This window comes from Ovis aries, chromosome 12 (genome assembly GCF_016772045.2).
Source record: "Ovis aries strain OAR_USU_Benz2616 breed Rambouillet chromosome 12, ARS-UI_Ramb_v3.0, whole genome shotgun sequence".
In the NCBI taxonomy this organism is placed as follows: Eukaryota; Metazoa; Chordata; class Mammalia; order Artiodactyla; family Bovidae; genus Ovis; species Ovis aries.
The window spans coordinates 79,428,486-79,445,735 of record NC_056065.1 but is presented as its reverse complement, the minus strand read 5'-3'; the positions used below and the strand labels follow the sequence as shown (position 1 = coordinate 79,445,735).

General features: G+C 60.7%; 1 protein-coding gene across 1 annotated transcript in view; it reads right to left on the bottom strand.

The window, feature by feature from the left end:
* SYT2 (synaptotagmin 2) overlaps positions 1-11,132 on the bottom strand; it is an 85,895-nt gene extending 74,763 nt beyond the window's left edge. Inside the window, exon 1 of the mRNA XM_027976132.3 lies at positions 10,927-11,132. The gene's annotated coding sequence lies outside the window, so the exon portion shown is untranslated. The remainder of the gene's footprint in view (positions 1-10,926) is intronic.
* Positions 11,133-17,250: the final 6,118 nt, after the last annotated feature.

The following is a 17,250-nucleotide window of genomic DNA, read 5'->3' as shown; positions in this document are numbered from 1 at the left end:
GCCGCGTCTCAAAGGGCGGGAACAGTGCCCACAGCACCAGGTTTCCCGTCAGCCCCCGCGTCTGTCTCCCTGGAAGGTTAGGATGCAGCCCGCCGGACCCTCCTTCCAGGGCGCACGCCTGGCTCTGTCCATGGTGCTGAACCGCCGCACAACACGGCCCATGATCTCAGCACCCCGAGGCTTCGGCATTTCGGGAGGTGCCTTGGGGTGCTCCATCCTTCTATCATTATTCTCCAATTAAAAATAAATAATGTTTTTAAAAAGGGAGGAAGGTTCACGAGGGAGGGGACATACGTATACCTATGGGTGATTCACATTGATACACAGCAAAAACCAACACAATATTGGTAAAGCAATTATCCTCCAATTAAAAACAAATAAATTTAAAACAACAACAAATAAACAGGAAGGTGTTCTGGAGCACGGAGACGGGGAAGTGCACCCTCCCAACCTGCTCATCACCTAACCTGGGCATGGCCACCTGATCTGACAGGCTGAGATCCGTTCAGAACAGCTAAAAGCGAGAAAACAGGACTGACCCGGTGAGCCTCAGAGGGGAGGAATTTGCAAGGGAAATGTGGAGGCTATGTGGATAACAGGAGGACATGTCAAGGATGTGGGGGGATTCGGAAGGGTCCTGTCAAGAGGCTACAGGTCAGGTGTCAGGATCTTTCAAGGTCATACGTCCAAAGTCCAGAACTGAGGGTCCAAAGACTATGACCCTCCTGTGGGTCCTTGAAGTCTAGCGGAGAAGGGGGTCAAAGCATTACAGTACTGAGCATCTGTCCTCTGTTAGTGGCAGAGTAGCTTCAGATTAGGTTTACGCGTTTCTAGCATAAACCCTGAGATTCACTGGGAACATTTGGAAAAATATCAAGGTTGTGTTGAAAAGAGGGGGCTGCGTCTATCCTGAGCCCCAGACTGGAGTCCCTGCTGAAAGACCGAGAAGCCATATTCCTCGGGGACCTGGCTCTCGACTCCCTTCAACCCTAGGGTGGAATGATGGTGGCTTTTGCAGGCCAAACATTCTGCAATTGTGAATGGACCACAACCAAAAGAGAGCTCCTTCAGCAGGAGATGACAGCCTCCTGGGTTTAAACGAGCAGAACGGGCGGAGGGGGCACTTGCATGTCCTTCCACAGCCCTGACTCTCACACACACTCCCTTACCCTGAGACCACGTGACCACATCTGGCGCTGATCGCCCTAAGCCCCTCCACCCCACGCCGTCCTCCCCTTCACTGAGCGCAGTGACCCACCTGACCTCGGCTCCCCCCACGCCCGCAGAGACTCTGGGCCCACGGCAGTCCAGCTGGTCAGCCTGCCCTTCCCAGGCCCAGCCCAGCCCGGCCCCTCCTCTTGGAAGGCGGGCTCACCGCTTGCTTGGTCTTCTGGCACAATGTCCAACCACACTTCTCTTCAGAAACGCCCCCCGCATCCACCTGAAATACTTCCATGCCGGGTTAATCCTAGGGCCTCTCTGACCTTGTGAATAATTTTTAGACATGGAGAGTCTCCCTCATGGAAGTGGGGTGGGGGTTCACCGGACAGCCCCCCACCCACATACACACGGAGAACCTGTGGCCGCGGGTAATGACAACAAAAAAGCCCAAGGACACAAAGGCCCCTGGAGAGGGCGTTTGATTGCCCCCGTTTCCAGGGACAGCACTGTCCCAGGTTCCCTGAAGAGTCTGTCTCCCGCCCTCGTTTCTGGGTCTGAAGCATGAAACACCCTGGCCTCCCTTCACCCCCAAGCCCAGCCTCCCCAGCAATCACACCACCAGCAACTAATACACTTCTCAGAAGCCATATTTCCATTACAGCAGGACAAGAGAGCAAAGGTGTAATTGGGCTCGATGTGATGGAGTGTGACAGCTCACAGTTAGCCACATGTGTCATCAGGGACGTGAACTGGGGACAGTTTATGCCCAAAAACTCATTTCCAAGAGACACCCAGACAGCGCTGACATCAGTGGCAAGGCGAGGAGGGAGCCACAGACTTGTCTGAGGGGAGACCTTGGAAGGTCACCCACCACGCCGCCTCTGCACAAACACTCTCCCGGCAAGGCTCTTTGCTTTTCTGGAGCGTCTGTCCGACGCCCTCACTTCCCCCGTCTGGTCAGCTGCCTGATGTCTCGGCACGGCAGGCCAGAAAGTGCGGCCTGGTGTCCACCCTGGGTCCTGCGGGCGGCCCCATCCGTCTCCACCTCTGATGCCAGCCACCTGGGAGACCCAGGCACTCAGCCTGGCCTCCATCCCCTGCCAGAGAGCAGAGTTGTCCTGGTCCCAAATCCCTGTCCCAGCCTCAGGGGACGAAAGGCAGTCTGGCCTCTGCAAACCACGGACACTTTCCTGGGGCTCTGAGGAGGGCCAGCGGGATTTCCTCGCCCAACCTCATTTCACAGATGAAGGAGCAGTGATGAGGAGGGAAAGTGAGCGCCGGAGGCCACCTGGGAACCGTGGGCAGAGGTGACACCCAGTCCCTCCAGCACCAGAGGCCACCCCCAGCGCAGACCCCCCCCCCCGCCCTGCAGGCCGCACGCTGCTGCACAGGCGGAGCCCACCACGCAGGCGCCCGCGGGACCCCCGTCCGGGGAGAAGGCCCCTCCACGGCCCATGAGTGAGGGGGGGCCCCACGACCCCCATGCGCTGAGCGCCCCCATCGTAAACCCTCGGGACACTGGGCAGCTTTTACTCCACACCAGTTACCATAGTTGCAGTGAAGCGACCCTCTTTTGTTTACTGCCCAGTTTCCTGAGACCGTAAGGGCCCTGTGGGCAGGGTGCCTGGGCATGAGTGAGTGAGCGCAGGCCTGGGGGCGGGCCAGGGCCACCGGGGTGCGGGACTGCAGGCCGGGGCCTGCCTCTCCTCTGACAATGAGGACAGAGAACGGCAGCCTCAGGACGCTCCCTCCCCGGAGGCCTGGGACACAGAAGGGATTCTCGAGGCTGAGCGCTGCTCTGTGAGGTCCCTGCTCCGGTCGAGCCCAGCCTGCCGCTGAAAGGACTGAACAAGTCCACAGGCTTTCATACGTGCCTTTCTCCTGGTCCTTCCCCAAGCACGCGTCACCAGGGCAGGGCCCAGATCCTGACCCGGATGCACCGTCTCACTGCCTCCCGCCAGCCCCTGCCTCTCAGCCCCGCAGCACTGGATCAACTTCAGGAAGAGCTGCCGCCTGAAGGTACAGCCTCAGGGTCAAGTTCATCCTGATTTCCAAGGAAGGAGAGCGAGAGGGACCAGGGCCCGCGGGCAGGCGGCCCACACTGCGGCAGGAGTGACGTTCTGTCTGTGGCGTTGTGGGTCTTCCCCACTCTGAGCCACATGCCTAGAGGTGCCCCAAACCCAGACAAGAGGGAGCTGCTCTCTGAAAGGGGAGCCAGGCTGCGGGGGCTGAGAGGGGCACCGCAGATCTTTTTAAGGCCAGAGCTCAGGCCCACAGAACTTGAGCCCTGGGGGTCCCCAGGGGCCCTAGAGGGGCTCCGACCACTGCTGAGTCCTCTGCCCACGAGTCCAGCCCAGGGCCACCTCCAGTCACCTCGGGGGCACAGGCAGGATGAGCTGAACAGGGGGCAGAGCTGGGAGAGCCAAGAATTTCCACTGCAGCTGGAAAACCCTGTGGAGCTCGTCCAGCTCTGAACACCCATCCCCAGCAAGGGACATACTGCTCCGCTGACCCCTCTCATGGGAGGAGTTGTCTCTTCCTGTCTCAGTCTCCCCCTACTCCCGGACTCTGGTAGGCAGCCCAGGATAGCTGACCAGGAAGCAGCCACGTGCCAGGGTGGTCCCTCACCGCGCGTGACCACGAGGAGCAGGATGTGGAGGCTCTGGTCCAGGGCTCACTCTCACTCAGAGGCCACCCTTCCAGCGGCTCCAGGCCTCCTGGCCCCATGCTCCACTCACCCTCCTGGGGTGATCTGACCGCAGCCTCTCAGAGCCAGAGCCGCCAAAGCCACAGAATAGAAGGCAAGACTTCCCATCCTCCCCACCTTGGAGCCCAGGGCTCTGAGTCGCAGCTGCAGCTGTGCAGACACAGGGCCCATCACAGGCCCACCGGCACCTGGCTCATGATGTGAGAGGAAGTGGGCCCTCAGCCTCGCAGGAGGGCTGGGCCAGGCTCCATCACCGCCGGGGCTGGGGCACCGACTCCGCATCTCAGCCCCGGCGCACCCCGGGGTGGTGCACACGCTGAGAACTGCTGTCCCAGGAGCTCATGGACTGGTGCCCCAGGCCATACCCCGCCTGTCAGTCTCCACTTTGCAATGAGAGCCTGGTCCCCACGCGGGCCGTCCACTCCAGCCGCACACGAGATCTCACCCGCAGGACACCCAACCGTGGGGCACAGACTTCTTGCCCCTCCCTACGCTCACCGTCCGCACCCCAGGGGAAGCCGGGGCACCTCTCGGGCTTGGCAGGAGTGAAGACTGGCTGCTCTCACCACCTGTGCTCCCCGGGCGGGGCCTCCCTGGAAGCTCAGACCTGGGGCACCTGCCCTGCCCCCCTGCCCCCAGCAGCCCAGTGCCCAGCATCAAGCGAGCGAACCCAGCTTCCCACTGTGCCTCCGCCCGTCTCCTGCAAGGCCAGGCCTGATTCAGATCCGGGGCAGCCTCATTAAAGTGGTGCCTTTCCTCCCTGGGGGAGAATCAAACTGGGAGAGCAGGCCTGTGCCTCCACCTTCCCGGGCTCCCTGCGGGAGGCTGGGTGTCAGCCCCCAGCCCCTCACCCCTCAGGCAGGACCCGCCCCTCCAGGTGGGAAGAGGGAACCCAGGGGCCTGGCCTGGCCTGAGACGGGCGGGTCGGGGGCCACGGCTGACGCTGAGGGGAGTCGGGCAGCCCGAGGAGACAGAGGACCGTGCACCGGCTCTCCTGCTCACCCAGGGGGTCCCAAAGCCCACCGAGGGCTTCCTCTCTGCAGCAGCAGGAAAGTGGCTCCCTCGGTCAGCTTCCAAAGGGAGGAGGTGCCCGGCCCGTGGCCATCACTTCAGAGCAGAGTCGTCGGGAGGGGCTGCCTGCTCACGCCTTCCCTCCCTGCACCCATCGGCTATGACTGTGCCCTCCCTCTGAAGCTGACCGCCGGGCAGCCTGCCCTGTGCCCACCTGCGCCAAGGTGAGCAGGACGCCTAGGAGAGCTGCGGGCTGCTGGGCGTTACGCACAGCCTGCGGGGCGCGGGAGGGCTGCGTGCCTCCCTGCCCCACCCCCGCCCCATTCATTTCTGGGTTCCCATCTCCCTAAGGCCAGACTCACAGCTGCGACCACTACACTCCATACAGACGCATGGAGTGCAGGAATTACACGCTACGTCCCCTGACTGCTGACTCCCCAGGGCTGCGGCAGGAGCCCAGTTCTGGAAGCCCCGCTAGGCTCTCCGTGGCCTGAGGGTGCCCCGTCCCACGCAGAGGTGCCCTCCCCACAGACGCCTGAGGGGAGCTGCCCCCCACTCGGCCACAGTCCTACCCTGGTCCCAGAGGGCCAGGTGAGGGTCTCAGGCTTCCTGGCTTCTTGCCGAGGGAATGGAGGGCTGCCCACCCTGAGGAAACCTGGTTCTGGTGGGCAGCTGTCCTGGGCAGGGAATGTCTTGGGGCCCAGCACCACCACCCCAACCCTGGGGGCGCCCCAGGCTGCTGGAGCGGGCGTGGTGAGGCCCAGCCTCCCAGCACCGTTGGGCCCTTTCTGTCCACCCCGCGAGCAGAAGGAAGGGCGCAGTGGGACCGGTGGAGGGTCCAGCCTGGGAGCGGGGCTGAGTCCCACAAGCATCCCCGCTTCTCAGACCTGGACGGAGGGGCAGTCAGACACCAGCCAGACCCCAGCTCCCTCTCGGTGCCCAGAGCCCCCAGTATGCACGAGCGCCAGGCAAGTGTGCACACACGCGCATATGCACACCCACAGGTGTGCGCAGACCTGCGTCCCAGCTGTCAGAGGGAGCCTGTAATTACCGAATCATGACCTCGTGAAGGCTCCTCGTGCCAAGGCCGTCAGGCAGTACCCTTCTGGTGCACCCACCGCGGCTCCCCCCACCACCCCTGCAGCTCAGGTGCTCCTGAGGCCACCAAAGCCCCACAGCCAGTCCCACGAAACCCCGTGGCAGGGGAGGAGGCTGACTCAACCCCAGCAGTTCCATCAGGCGTCTGATGCCCGATTCCCTTCTCCTCCCTGAGCGCCCGGGCAGGTGGAGTGGCGGGAAGGTGGGAGGGGCAGCTGATGGGAGGAACGTTCTGAGCCATCAGCTGCCGCGGCCGGGAGGGTCCAGAGCTGCCCCCTGCCCCAAGCAGGTGCTCTGAGATCCTGAGTGAGTCACGGAACTTGTCCGGGAGTCTGTGTCCTCTCACTGTTAAACGGGGCAGCAAAGGCTGCGAAGGCTGCCCTGAGGGCCGCAGGGACGGAGCTGCAGGCTGTTCACCGTGGGGGCGCGCTCAGGGAGGGGGAACCTGAAGCAGCGGGTTGGGGGGGGGGCACCTGGCTCCGTGTCCCCCGCAGGGAACGCTGAGCTCCGAGGCCCGGCCAGCAGCCAGAGACGACCTGTCCTGACTTTACAACTGCAGCCGGACCCCCAGTCTGGGGCTGCCTGGTGACACAAAACCCCTGAGGTTCAGTGGCCATTATACTGACCCGAGCAACTGATGCCCCACTTTCCTAAGCAGCCAGGGCTGGCCCCTACCTGGTGTCTGGTCAGATGGTCTCCGGGCCAGACAGGTGGCCAACAGTGGAGGTGCTCCAAGGACGGAGCCTCGGGACCGCTCTGTGGCCCTTGCACTTGGGGGTCCTTCTTGGTGGGTAACTTTGGACACCTGGCTGAAGCTCAGATGTCTTCAGAGGAGGGGTCGGCGGCCAGGGGCTCCCCCGGCTGTCCAGATTCTCAGTCACTGGCCAAGGATCCAAGTTTACCCATCACTCTCTGGCCCCTCCCTGAACCATCACTGCAGGGGTGAAAATCAAGGATTCTGGGACAAACCCTTCCCAGAAATTAAGTTCTGGTGAGACACGGCTGGGAAGGCTGAAAGCCGGAGAGGTGAGACACTGGAATGGCCTCTGAGGAAGTGACAGCCGCCGGTCCTTCTCTTGAGTTTTGAAAAAGAAAAACAGCCGGGGGTGAGGGTGGGGGAAGGGCTCCCCTCAGTTGGGGAACCCAGAAAGAGTCTGGTCCGTGTGCAGAAGCATCCTGGTAATGCCAAGGCGCTGAGCTGGCATCCGCCACGCTCTGCACTGTTCCAAACACACAACCGGAATGAGCTCGTTCAATCCTCCCCGAGCTGGTGTCACCCACGTGCGCTTTACCTCCATTCAGCAGACAGAGAGACTGAGCAGAGTTTGACTGAGTCGCCCACGGTCGGCCTGAGTGCCTCAGACCGACATCTGCGACGAGACTCTCCCCCAAGGAGCCCACAGGCTTCCTGCTTGGGGGACGCGGGCCGGACCCCAGCTCCCCGGACTGCACGATGACGGTTCATGTAGGGAATTCGGAATTCTACCTGTCTGGCGGGACTTGTTAACCATCACCACTTGCTGAGAGCTTACTTACCGTGCAGCCAAGTGTCATTAGCTCTGTTTTACAGATGAGACCCACCAGAGTAGGTCGGGTCACCCCATTACATGCTCTCCAAGCAACCTGCGTGCTCACCTAACACCTGTCGTGGTTGTGGTCCATCATCTATGTGATCATCTGTCTAACTGAGTCACTCACTGGACTGTAAGTGCCGTGAAGGTAGCGATCCGGTCTGTTTCGCTGCCAGCACCAAGCACGCAACAGACTCAAAACCTAAAGGCGGAATGACATAGAAACTGCTGCGTGGAGAGGCTGAGCAACGTGCCTTGGCCCCTGGAACACAAAGTCCAAGCTGGCCGGGACTGTGTGCTGTGTTCACACCAGTGTCCACAGTGAGTGGAGCAGAGCCGGGCACAGGGCAGGCCTCGCCAATAAGCACTGGCTGCATTAACAGTCATGCTCTGTAATTCGTGGCCTGGGGGTTTGAACCCAGGCCTGTAGGGCTCCCAGCCTCTGTGCTTCCCAGGTGGCGCTAATGGTAAAGAACATGCCTGACAATGCAGGACACGTAAGAGAGTAGAGTTCGATCCCTGGGTCAAGAAGATCCCCTGGAGGAGGACGTGGCAACCTTCCCCAGGATTCTTGTCTGGAGAATCCCATGCACGGGGGAGCCTGGCAGGCTGCAAGTCCAGAGGGTTGCAAAGAGTCAAATACGACTGTAGTGACTTGCGTGCATGCATGCCTGCTGCCTACGTTAACACCCCCCTGTACCAAGCAGACACCCACAGCTGTTCCCTGTGGCTGCTGATTCAGTTTGGAAAGCATATCCACATCACCCTGACCCCAGAGTTGTCTGGCTCATGGAAAGCAAGCCTAGCTGCAGCTGAACCCAACGTCGGGACCGTCCAACAAACCAAGTCCAATGACCCAGCTACAGCGCCAGGGGAAACGGCTCCTCCTCCCCCACAGCCTTCGACCACCCATGAGGACATTCTGCTCAGGGAGGCGTCGACGAGCCACTCTCCCAGCCCCAGAGCCCCAGCCTCCTTCCCACCATCCTAACCATCCCCCCCACCTCCCTCCACCTGCTCTCTGAGGGGTCCCAGCTGAGAGACGTCAGAGCCCGGGGAGAGACTGGAGGGACATGAGAGGCCAGACTGGCCTGGGGTGGGGAGTACCGGCTTGGAGAGGGCAGGGAAGGGGCTTCTGCAGGTCTGTGCCACACCAGGGACAGCCCTGTGGCATCTGCCTGAAGCTGCCCGAGGGCGGAAGGCCACAGTGTAAGGTCAGAGAGTCCGGCCCCAGCTCCAGAAAGGTTCTCCCTGCCCCTGCAGGTGTGCAACGAGGTATGCGCTGTGCCCGGGGATAAACCCAGCAGCAGTCAGGAGATGGAGCCAGCCACAAGCGCTTCTGTGGGGAAACACCAGCACCTTTCTCCTGCCTGGTCTTGATCTGTGTGTGGGCAGCGGGCCCTGAGGCTGAAACACTGAAAGCTGCGTTGGCATAATCCGCCCCCCCCCAACCTAAAAGCTGTTGCCTTAAAAAAAGCCCTGGACTGCTGGACGAAACTCTCGGCAGAGTAGTCGGGCTCCTCCTCCTGGGGATGGGGGCCAGGTAGGTCCACGTGAGGCTAGGCATGGAACACTTATCTCTTTCCCCCGCTTCAGTTTTCCAGAAGCTCCCAGCTCCTTGGAGAAGGGGAGCTTGTGAACCTTAAGCCCAAGAGGTGTCCAGAAAAAGCTGAGCCCCTCTGGGGCATCTGCCTGAGAGCCAACCTGGTGGAGGCTGGTCCCCGGAGGAGAGAAGCCCAGGGAGAGGACCCCGCAGCTCTGGTCACGCCCCAGGGTCGTGGAAAGCAGGGGCCCGGGCCGAGCTCCCTAGGTGGCTGCAGCGTGCCGGGCCAGGACCCCTGCTGCTGACTCACCTGGGAGCCCAGACCCATGCTGCAGCTTGCAGGGCCTGCCAGGCCGCGGCTCACCAGGACACCAGGCACGTCCCACTGCATCAGAGCTGCCCTGCCTCTCCCACTGGCCCCAGGGCTGGCCCTGGGCATGGCTCTTCCCTCTGGCTTCTCTAGGGGTAACAGAGACGCAGCCTGGAGGTCGGATGCGGCCCTAAGCAGGGGGAGATGACTTGGGAGGGTTAAAGGAGCCCTGCTCTTAACGGTCACACCCTCTGATGAAGCACCCAGGTTCCCGCGGGCCGGCTCCATGGACTGAGGACACACTGTTACACATGGAGCCTCCCCTCAGGGGGCCAGTGGGGCCGGGGAGGGCGCCCTCCAGCTCCCTGTCAGACCCTAGCTCACCTTCCTCTCTCTGGGTGTCCCCGGATCCTAAGGTCCTCCTGTCCCCCAGCCCAGCCCACTCCAGGCGGGGAGCCCTCTCTCCTCATTGCAGTGCCCCCCCCCCCCAGGTCGGCGCCTCCTTGTCCTTGCGCTCCTGTCTCTCTGCCACCACCGAGGAAAGCCACTCTCCTCTCCCTGACGGGGGAGGGGGCGTGCTGCAGAGGGAGAGACCAGGCTTTGGTGACCCCACACCATGGGCCGGGGGTGTCCTGGCGGCACCTGTGGAGTGCGGGGATGAAAATAGGGAAGGAGAAGGGATAAGCCATGTGTCTGGAGTTAAAAAATAACCACTCTGTGCCCAGATTTGGGGCAGGAACAGAGGCGGAGGTGGGGGTAAATGATAGGGGTCCAGAGAGAGGGAGGGGCTGTCTGTGCTTCCAGGGCCTGGGTACCCAGCTGGGAGGAGGGCTGGGCTGTCCAGTTAGGGGAGAGCTGCCTGGTGTCAGGAGTGCTGCCCAGCGCGGGGGAGGGCTGCAGCGCGACGGGACGTCCTAGGTCTGCTGAGTCATGAGATTTGGAACAGGTGAGGGGTGCCTGCACCCCCTCGCATCCCTGCCCCAGCTCCTCCGGACCCTCGATCGCAGACCACCCCTGTGGTTTGCATCCGCGCCGGCTCCCCGACCGAGGGTCTCTACCTCCTGGAGCTCAGGATCCTCCCTGCTTCCCCCCACGACGGCGGGGCCGGGGGTCCCCGAAGCTTGAGGTGGGGGCAAGGAGAACCTCGGCTGGAGCGAGACGGGAGTGGGGACGTCTCCGAGGCGCGGGAAAGAGGGTCGGGGGCTCAGAGCCCGGGGACGCAGCGGAGTGGGCCCGGCCCTCTGCTCCGCAGCTCGTCCCGGGGGAGCCAGGGTGGAAACTGCCCCCTCTTCCCGCCCCAAACCCGCAGAGCAGCGGCTCCGCGCCGCTCGGGTCCGGCTCCCCAGACGCCTCATCTGGACGCGCGCAAACTCCCCCAAAGGACGGTGCGGGCGCCCGGGCCCCTCGGCCTCAAAGCTCCGCGACCGCCCGCCCCCGGGAGCGGACCCCACCCGCGGCCCCTCGGTGAGGAGCAGAAACTTCTGAGGAGGCGGTCGGCGCCCCTCACCGCGGCGGTACGACTCACCGAGATAGCCAGCCAGCAGGGACCCGCGTCCCCGAAGTGAGGGCCGGCGGCCTGCCGGCGACGGCCGAGAGGGCGTCCGCTCGGCCCGGAGTCCCGCGGCGCCCCGGCCCCAACTCGGCCGGAGTGTCTTTGCCGCAAGACTTGCTGAGCTTGCAGCCTGCGCCGCGGCGAGGGAGGCGCGCGACCCGTGGAGCGCGCTGCAGTGCAGGGAGGTAATGGGGGCGGGGCAGGGGCGGGGCCCGGAGGAAATGGGGCGGAGCCGGGGCGGAGACCCGCAGGAGGCAGGAGACGCGCGACCCACCGAGCGCGCTGCAGTGCGGGGAGGGTGTGGGGACGGGGGCGGGGCCCGGTGGAAGGGCGGGAGGAAGGGGGAGGAGCCCGGAGGGGGCGGGGCCGAGGGCGGGGCCCAAATGGGGGCGCGAAGCGGGGCCGGGGGTGGGGCGGGGCCCGGAGGAGGGCGGGGCCCGGAGGAGGGCGGGGCCGGGCAGAGACCGGCAGGAGGTGAGGGACGTTCCCATCCGCGGGGCGCGCTGCAGTGCGGGGAGCGGGTAGGAGCGAGCCCTGGGCGGGGCCGGCGGAGGAGCCGAGGGTGGGGCCCGAATGAGGGCGGGGCCGGGCGGAGACCGGCAGGAGGCAGGGAGGCTCACGACCCGAGCTGCAGTGCCAGGAGGCGGTGGAGGCGGGGCAGGGGCGGGGGGCGGGGCCAGACGGAGGGGCGGAGCCAAGAGGGCGGGGCCCGGATGGTCGGGGAAGGGCAGAGCCTGGCAGGAGGTGGGAACCTGTCAAGAAGGGGCGGAGTCCGGGGAGAGGGCGTGGCCCCGAGGGGCGGGAGGAAGTGGGGCGGGGCCCACGGAGGGGGCGGAGACCGGCTGGAGGTGGGAACCTGCCAGAAGGGGGCGGAGTCCGGGAAGGGGGAGGGGACGGTGAGGGGCGGGGCGGAAGGAGGGGCGGGCCGGGGCGGGCCGGGGCGGGCCGGGGCGGGGCAGACCCGGGTGCCCTACGCGCAGCATCTCTGGGCTCTCAGAGCCCACCCCGGACTCCTGCTCAAGGTCAGGAAGGGTCGGACCGGGAGCCGGGCCTCGCGCTCCTCACCCGAGAGGGGCTGTCTCTCTCGTGCCAGCTCCCCCTCAATGTCCCAAATCCACTGCAGCTCGAGGCGCCATCACGGGCCGCAGGAGCCCTGGTAGCCGTTTGGGGTCTCTGAGCCCCTCTCCTCGCCGTCCTCCTCCTTGGAAGGTCACCTCTACCTGCAGTTGTCACCTGGAGGGAGGGGTTTCTGAGCCTCGAGGTTTGGTGAGGAAGAGGAGGACCCTTGGGAGGTGTTAAAGGTGCCTGGAGCGGCTCAGAGAACAGCGTGGGTGGGGGAGAAGAGAGCAGAGGAGGACCAATTATCACAGGACAGGGCTTTCCACACGGGCTGGCCTCAGAGCGGAGGTGGGTTTGGGGTAGTTTGCAGGGAGCAAACAGCCCCGAAATGGTCCTATGGCCAAGTAGCTGCAGACAGTCGTGGAAGGGGCCGGGGGAAGCACCAGGTGCTGCTCTCCCTTCCGCATCTGCAACTCCTGCAGCGTCTGGAGCATCTCAATCTTCACGAGCTCGCCTGGAGTCAACTTGATCACCAGAGGGCAGTATCTGCCTCTCCCAGAGATGCCCAGAGAGGTTCCCGCCAGAATGCGCCTGACCTGACCTCAGGTCTCAGTAACACTTCCTGAGTGAAGGGGAATACCGAGCGGCCTGGGGGCGGGGCGGGGCGGGAAAAAATGAAAGTAAGTTTTGAGGGAGGAGGGCAGGGAGAGGAGCTGGGCTTTTCCCTATCACTCATGGAGGCCGTCGCAGCCAGCTTGCCTCAAGGGCATGGAAGGCCTGCGGGGTCCTTGATGAGACAAGCTGTGCCTGCCCGAGGCCTGGAGGTCACCCCCACGCACAGGGCAAGGGGCAGTGGAATCTGAATCCAGACCAGGAGAGGCATCTGAGCTGACACCTTCAGGCTGCCCACCCTGGCCAGCATCCTAGGACCTGCTGCCTCGCTGGAGGGCCTGAGTTGTCCTTCCTGGTCCCCAGCTGGTGACGCATCGGCAGGATGCAGGCGGGAGAAAGGGCTGCAGTCTCCTGGCACAGAACCCAGCCAAGCCGACTGGGCTGCCTCCCTGCCTACCACTCCAGTCAAAACCTGTGCCAGCTGCTGTCAGGGCTCCTCCTGAATGAGCCCAGAGCCCAGGGGCAGAGGGGGCTGGCCTGCCTCCTAGACTATGTAGAGTCTAGGCTGTAGTCAGTTTGGTTTAATGAAAAATGCGATGTTCCTGGCCACAGCCTCCACATTAATCCATCAGGACCAATAGTGTCAGCTACAAGCCTGATTGGGAGCTCAGCACCCCTGGCACCCATTCCCCAGGCTCTGGAGCTGAGAGAAGGGTGGGAGGGATGCCCACCCCCCACCCCCCACCCCCCACCCGCGTTACTACTTTGCTTTCCAGCTGTTCGTCCTTTGAAGGAAGAGCCTGTGGTCAACCCTAGACGCTGAACTGCTGCTCAACTAGGCCATCAAGGCAATCGCTCTGCCTCTGTGCAATACCGTTTGAACCCATGAAGGTAGGAGAGGGCTGCCTAATTTGGAGGGTTCTCCAGGGAGAACGAGCCTACAATCCCCTAGTTACCCGGCTTCACCACTTTCTGCTGAACAGAGCTTCCTACTGTTTCATTTCCAATTGTCTCAAGCCGGAGGCAGGCCAGAGGGAGGTGGCATCTCCCCCATCACCGCTCTCCCTGGGGACCCAGACCCCCTGCACCCTCACCCACCCACTGGCCAACTCAGCTGCTTAAATAATCCTGCTTGTGCCCATCTCCATCTCTCACAGGTCTGCTGGCACTTGGATTGCACCCCCACTGTGTTCTGGGGATGTCTCTGCCTCAAGAATCTTCCAAAGCTCTGCTGTTGTCTTTTGAGCAGACAGAGCAGAGCCAGCGGGGCGAGCCGGCCATCACTTCGCAGGCCTCAGCAGCTCCCAGCTCCTGCTTTCTCCTCACACCCCTCTCAACACAAACATGCCCCCAAAGCTGCACCCCCCATGCCCCATACACCCTGTCAGTCTCTGGAGCAGTTTGCATCACTTCTGACAATTCAACAGACCTTGGTGAAGCTTCCACTGAGGCACCTGCCTCCCTGTTTGTAAGAGAACAAAGGGTTTTAAACCTTCTGTGCAGTTCCTGCCACTCAGGTCTTAGTGACCTTTATCTGACTTGATTTGTAGACACACCAAGTTTAGAGGTATTTTAATTTTACTTACACTAATATATTTCATACTCAACTCTGCTTAATTTCTTAGCTATTGCATAAAAATGCTTTTAATACCAAAGACATTAACTCATTAGATGGAACCAAAAAATGAAACATGGATCAAGTTAAGTATCACACAATTCACATAATATCTTAAATTTTAATTTTAAAAAAAAGGTCTCTAAACAGTCAGTGAAGGCCAACTCCTCCAGGAAGCTGGCTAAGTGAACTATAATTATTTATTCCACATGTGATGAACAAACAGGAGATGACTCTACACATGGACATCACCAGATGGTCAATACCAAATCAGATTGATTCTATTCTTTGCAGCTGAAGATGGAAAAGGTCTATACAGTCAGCAAAAACAAGACCAGGAGCTGACTGTGGCTCAGATCATGAGCTCCTTATTGCCAAATTCAGACTTAAATTGAAATAAGTAGGGAAAACCACTAGACCATTCAGGCTTGACCTAAATCAAATCCCTTATGATAATGCAGTGGAAGTGAGAAATAGATTAAAGGGATTAGATCTGATAGACAGAGTGCCTGAAGAACTATGGACAGAGGCTTGTAACATTGTACAGGAGGTGGTGATCAAAGCCATCCCCCACAAGAAGAAATGCAAAAAGGTGAAGTGCTTGTCTGGGGAGGCCTTACAGATGGCTGAGAAGGAAGCAAAAGGCAAAGGAGAAAAGGAAAGACATACCCATCTGAATGCTGAGCTCCAAAGAATAGCAAGGAGAGAGAAGAAAGCCTTCGTCAAGGATCAGTGCAAAGAAATAGAGGAAAACAATAGAATGGGAAAGACCAGAGATCTCTTCAAGAAAATTAGAGATACCAAGGGAACATTTCATGCAAAGATGGGCACAATAAAGGACAGAAACGGTATGGACTTAACAGAAGCAGAAGATATTAAGAGGGGGTGGCAAGAATACACAGAAGAATATATTTAGAAAGATCTTCATGACCCAGATAACCGCTATGGTGTGATCACTTACCTAGAGCTAGAAATCCTTTACTGTGAAGTTAAGTGGGCCTTAGGAAGTATCACTAGGAACAAAGCTATTGGAGGTGATGGAATTCCAGCAGAGCTCTTTCAAATCCTAAAAGATGATGCTGTTAAAGTGCTGCACTCAATATTCCAGCAAATATGGAAAACTCAGCAGTGGCCACAGGATTGGAAAAGGTCACTTTTCATTCCAGTCCCAAAGAAAAGCAATGCCAAAGAATGGTGTTGGAGAAGACTCTTGAGAGTCCATTGGACTGCAAGGAGATCCAACCAGTCCATCCTAAAGGAAATCAACCCTGAATACTCATTGGAAGGACTGATGCTGAAGCCGAAACTCCAATACTTTGGCCCCCTGGTTGCGAAGAACTGACTGATTGGAAAAGACCTTGATGCTGGGAAAGATTGAAGGCAGGAGGAGAAGAGGACGACAAAGGATGAGATGGTTGCATGGCATCACCGACTCGATGGACATGAGTTTGAGCAAGCTCCAGGAGTTGGTGATGGACAGGGAGGCCTGGCGTGCTGTAGTCCATGGGGTCGCAAAACAGTCAGAGACGACTGAGTGACTGGACTATTTATTCCCCAGGCAATGAACGAAAACAATCAAGTTTTAACAACTGAGTCCAATAAAACTCAAATACCACAGAACAGGGAGGGTTGAGGAGGACTTCTAATTTTATGCTGCTAGAAAAGTCACATCTTAAGATTCTCAGGACCATACCTGGCATAGAGAGGAAGTGAAACAAATCCCAAAGATGATCTCAGATTTGATCAGATCACAGGACCTCGTGAATATCATGGGGACTTCCTCTTTTTACATTCTTTGATCTGACTTTTCTGGAAGCAAACATGATTTTTCTTTTCAAAGGGAATAATAGTAATAAACACTCTTTTATCTTTATATTCCTCCTTCGTCAGCAAAGTACCCGCCAGTCTGGTGTCCCAGGTAAATGCATGCCTCTGAGCGGAGGCCCCCACGCCATGGTCGAGGAGCAGCTTCTCCTGAGCTACCCCGCTCCTTCCCCAGACAGCCCGTCTTCCCTGAATCCAGAAATGCACGGAAGGGGCTGTGTGCTGCTGAGTGCTCCGAGCTGGGAGCTGCACCAGGCGAACTCTTCTTTCCCAAGGGCAAGCACGGCTCTCAGGACGCAGGACACCCACCATCGAGGGGGGTGAGAAGCAAACCACTGAGGCCCTTTACATCTCCAAGTCCATGAAGTGTCCGTGTGTTGAGGCTGAGTCTCAGAGCGGCCCGCAGTGCAGAGGCCATTGCAGGGGAAGAGGCCTCGACAGACGCTCGGCCGGCCGGGGTGTCCCAGGCTGCCCTGCCGCCCTTCCCTGGGCCTCTGCACATCTGCAGCAAGCCAGACACCCTTGACTGCAGCCTCACCCGCGTGCCCTCACCCCATCCCCCAGTGGAGATGCTGTCTGGCACCTGCCGGGGGCCGGGAGCGCCAAGGCTGGCACTGGCACAACCCCCGCGGCTTGTGGCACCTGAGACCCCCGACTCCCCGGGGGGTGGTGGCAGCAGTCCTGCAGTGACTGACCCAGGTGGCCTCCTGGAGCCTCCAGCTGGCAGCAGCAGCTCAGGGCGGCAGCAGGGTGTCTTGTGTCTCCGTTGAACGGAGACCTCAGCAGCTGCTGAGGCGCTGCGGCTTGGGGCGGGGGCTGCGGGAACCCTGGGAAGGGTCTTGACAACAGGCGGCCACGAGGCTTCAGCAACAGGAAGATCCCTGCGTGGGGGCCACTGTGCCGGGGTGGGGGAGTCACGCAAGGTCAGGGGCGAGGGCTCGGCCAAGGCAGGTGGGTTCAGACAGGTCATTCAGGTTCTCTTCACCAGTGAGCAGAGGCCGCTGAGGGCGTCTCGTCTACACACAGGAGCCTGGTCAACCCACTCATGTCAGGTGGTTGGAGGCCCACACTGACCCCCTCCCCTGCTGACTGCCCAAGGGGGCCTGCAGGTGGACTGGCCCTGGTGGCTTCTGGTGCCCAGCTGCCTGGGTTCAACCTCAGCCTGGGCTCAGCTCACCGCCCACAGG